The following is a 4,780-nucleotide window of genomic DNA, read 5'->3' on the forward strand; positions in this document are numbered from 1 at the left end:
TTGAAATAAGATATTGTACACTTCAGACATAAACGACTTAAATAATAGACATAAATGGCAGCAATGTCTACTATGACTCTTCTGGGCTACTTTAGGTTACTACGGGCTACTTTGGGCTATCACGGATTATTTGGGCTACTAAAGGCTAACTCGGCATCCCAGGCGCTATATCGGGTTATCCTGTGCTGGGATATATCAGGGTGTGTCGGGCTACCTCGGGCCTGTAACGCTCAAGCTATATCAATGAATCCTTCGGGCTATCTTGGGCTACACGGGTACCTCTGACTTACACGGGATACTTTGGACTATCATGGGTTACCAAAGGCTACCACAGTCTATCACGGGTTACCCCTTACTACCTCGGGCTATCTCGGGCTACTATGAGCTACCTCAGGCAACCTTCTCATTTACAAAACTCTTAATTGATGCTTCACCAATAGCCACAACTCCAAGATTGGTCGACCATATTTGACGAGGACTTGAAAAAATAGCCGCCCGGTCTATTTTTCGGGGCTAAAATCCGTAGTCTGAGCTTTGCTATTTTTGCCCTTCGTGTTTACCAGTGGGGAGAGTGGCGTGGTGCTACAGTGAGGGAGATGTGTGTAGTGATGCAGTGAGGGGAGATATGTGTGTGTGTGAGTGAGTGTGTGTACGTGCGTGTGTGTGTGTGTGTGATGTAAGTTACCTGGACGTGTTTCACCTTAATTAGCGTCTGATTGGTGGAGGTCTGCTGGGTAATAATGACCTTCTTAGCGAGGAAGTGGCCGATTGGTTGTTAGAGGAGCACCTTGTAACACAGGTAGACAAGGTTCGTCCGCCAGGTGCACACTTGTTAACTAGGGAAACACGATACGTCCTACCATACATCAAACAGGTCATATTGCACCATTATACAGGTCAAATTGCACCATTATACAGGTCAAATTGCACCATTATACAGGTCATATTGCACCATTATACAGGTCAAATTGCACCATTATACAGGTCAAATTGCACCATTATACAGGTCATATTGCACCATTATACAGGTCATATTGCACCATTATACAGGTCATATTGCACCATTATACAGGTCATATTGCACCATTATACAGGTCATATTGCACCATTATACAGGTCATATTGCACCATTATACAGGTCATATTACACCATTATACAGGTCACATTGCACCATTATACAGGTCTTGGGGAGGCAATTAGGAGGGGAGAGTTGATGTGTACATGGTATTCTCTTGTGTGTGTGTGTGTGTGTGTGTGTGTGTGTGTGTGTGTGTCAGAGTACCGCCCTCATATCTCGGGCTGTTTTTACCAATCCTCCAAGGTTTTGTATCTCTCTGAAGACCCAGTTTTTAGTTTCATCCACCCATCTCAGTCTCTGCCTTCCCCTGACTTATTGTTAACATTCGCCTATAACACCACACGTCAAAGGCCTCCACAACCTCTGTCTGGTGTCTGCTGAAAGTGTCCACGCTTCTGACCCATACATCAGTCCTTGTCATATAAAGCCTTTCAGCAGACCTTTTTCTCTAATTGACGTTAATGTCCCTTACCATTAGGTCTTTTATGTTATTAAATGGTGTTATTGCTTGACCTATTCTTGGTATGATTTCTCCCGTTCATCTACCATCACAGCTAATGTTACTTCCCAAATACACAACATTTTTCACTTGTTTAAGTTCCCTGTTGGCGACCATGACTTTCATTTTAGGATTTATTTCCAATATATAAACAACCATTGCCTTAGTCTTTACAGCATTAACTCTTAAACCATATTTTCACCTTTTTCCACTGATCTGTTAACCAGTTTTTGTAATGCCTCTTCACTATCTGTGATAAGAACAGTATCAACAACATATCGTTTATTCTATATTACTTTACCATTAACTTTTAGTCCTTCATTATCACTTATAACTTCTCTCATTAATAATTGTGAACATATATTATACAATGTTGGACACAGAACACAGCCTTGTCTTACTCCCTATGTCTAACACTGCAGCCTCTTGTTGCCAGTATAGATCTTGCTAGAATCCCAATATCTCCTTCATTAATGCCTATTTTTCCCAAGACCTCTGTAAGTTTATTGTGCATTACTCTATCAAAAACTTTTTCAAAATCAACAAAGAATATGTAAATTTTTTTTAAGACATCTTAAGCCTTTTAGCTTATTGTTCTAAAGTGGGTGAACTCTAAGGCTCGTGGTTGTTTAGGTAACAACACAAAACCTTACCTAACCTAACCTAACCTAACTTAACCTAACCGAACCTAACCTAGCCTATTTCACGATATATAGATTAGGTTAGGTAAGGTTGGGTTAGTTTGGGAAACTATTTTACGAACTGGGTAATTCACAAACGGGTCATAACATGATTATGTACGTCGCATTAAACATAATTAACCTTGCATGTGCAGTTAATTACACCAAACACGTAACTTCCATCGTATTACATAATTACATTTACAGTAAATTACAAGTGTGAGGAAAAAAATTGTGTAAATAAAAGTAAACGTCGCCGGGTTTACTGTTACGTATAGTTATGGAATTTTATATTATTTACGGTAAGTCACTGCTTATTTCACCTTAAAATTAACCTAACCTAACCAAAGTAACGCTAACCTAACCTCCCCTACCCCCCCCCCTCCACAGGTAGCGTTATGGTGTTTGATAAGGTAAAATAAACTGGGGGGGGTTATTCTTCAGGTGGTCAATTCAATTTTTATTTCCCACCAGACAGACAGACAGACAGACAGCGTGTTAAACTTACATATTAAGTTGTTCTTATGTTCTGTGTCTGACTCAAAACAGTAGACGTGAGGAATTCCTTTAGATCCGGGAAATAGACAAAATGCTTGGTAGTCACTAGCAAGTCTTGGCTCACCCACATTCAACCACAGGTGACGGTGAGTCTGGACATGCTTGGTACGGGATTCGTGTTTGGGTGATAAAATATTTGTTTTTTCATCGTTTTCATCATAGTTAGTAGACAGTATATAGGAAGAGTAATTAAGTAATTGATAGGTACAGGGTATAGCTTTATTTATTAAGTGTGTGTGTGTGTGTGTGTGTGTGTGTGTGACTGAGATCATCGCTGGTGCTTTGCAGGGATTAAGTCTGGCCTAATGAGTCACAGGTAATTTCCGTTAAATCTTAATTCCTGTACCATAACACGTATACAGGTAATGACACGATAATTACAGGTTCTTTAAAATACCAAAGGCTGGGGGTATGACATGAGCCACACAAGACAACTAATTAGTGTGTTAATGTCACCTGATAAATAATTAACATACGCATTGTAATCCTCTAGAACGTGATATGTTAAAATGCTTGTTAACTGGAAAATAGTTGTTGTTATTATGTAAAACAGGTATTTTGTTGTTTTGAATCACAAACAGATATTATCAACTCTGTGTTAATGGATAATTTTGTGTCGTCCTAAAATTAGTGTAATTACTACAATACGTGGAGCAAAGGTTTGTCAACACATTACAAGCTGTCAACTGTGCTAATGTGAGGTTTAATATTGGTTAGACGAGCGAAGTACAAGATCCGCGAGAGGTTTGTGATGTTTGGGTAAAATAATGAAAACTATGATGATAATAATAATAATAATAACGATGATGATGATGATTGGTCACATTCATAGATATTAAGAGCATGGTAATTTTAGTAATAATATTGACTATTTAAGTAATAATAATAATAATAATAATAATAATAATAATAATAATAATAATAGCGTCACGAACAGTAGAGTGAAGGTCGGGTCATCACAACTGTTGTAAAGTTATAACGAACAACAATATCCATAACGTGAACATCTAAAGTTACTCGTAAATAACAAACATTTAACACACTTAATAGGGCCAAAGTATAACTACGTCATCATTTGTTTACCACGATTCATTCTGGGGGAAGTCTGGGGTCATTCTCGGTCAATATAGCGAAGGTTCTTGTTGCTGTGCGAGAAGGTGATGTTAGACCACAAGAATGAAGGAAACGGTAGCGGGTTTATTTTTACACCCACTAGGCAGCCCGCCTCCGTTTACAACCAATCTTAACCGTTCCCAGTATGTTTGAGTAAATGATGGTATTTAGAAATATTTTCCACTCATCCACAACTCTGCTTCCAAACCAACGTTTATGTTTTCCTCGAACAAATCTAAATTTTGCTAATTTAAAACCGTTGCTGTGTGTTGGCTCTTACTTTGATGGTTTAAGTATTTTTGTTATATCACCTTTACTTAGCCCCGACTTCCATTTATACACCTCGCCCCCTCACACTACGTCTCCAAAGAAAGTGCAAATACAGATTTATTAATTTAATCTGTCACTTCTATATACTCAAGGTTCCTAATCCCTGGGAGCAGCCTTGCCATCCTCTGACTACCTTTTAGGGAATCTATGTACATTTTATTGTACGGTAACCAAAACTAAAACCTATAATAAAAGTGTCCTTCGAACCGGATTCGAACCAGTGACCTATGGATCGCTGCTACAATGCCGACTACAGTCCACCGCTCTACCAACTGAGCTACCGAAGGAACTGAAGATGTACTTCATTTTTAGAGAATATATATATATATATAACCACACACACAAGTATATAATTGCAACACGTACAAAACTCAAAGGTGCGACCCCCCAGGCCCCGTTGTGGGTCGATGACCTGTGCCCTGGTAGGCTATTCAACAGTGTCTTTGTTAGACCCGAGTTTGGCGAGGGCATCAACTCTGTCATGTTATTTGAGGCCTATGTGAGAGGGGATCCACAACAGT

The 4,780-nt window shown here is 39.2% G+C and overlaps 1 non-coding gene across 1 annotated transcript; it reads right to left on the reverse strand.

The window, feature by feature from the left end:
* Positions 1-4,456: 4,456 nt before the first annotated feature.
* On the reverse strand, positions 4,457-4,546 carry Trnay-gua. Its single transcript is given in 2 exon segments — positions 4,457-4,492; positions 4,510-4,546. It is a non-coding gene; the product is annotated as a tRNA-Tyr (tRNA).
* Between the last annotated feature and the right edge of the window lie 234 nt (positions 4,547-4,780).

The sequence above is a fragment of the Homarus americanus genome, unplaced genomic scaffold (genome assembly GCF_018991925.1).
Source record: "Homarus americanus isolate GMGI-L3 unplaced genomic scaffold, GMGI_Hamer_2.0 scaffold26182, whole genome shotgun sequence".
NCBI lineage: Eukaryota > Metazoa > Arthropoda > Malacostraca > Decapoda > Nephropidae > Homarus > Homarus americanus.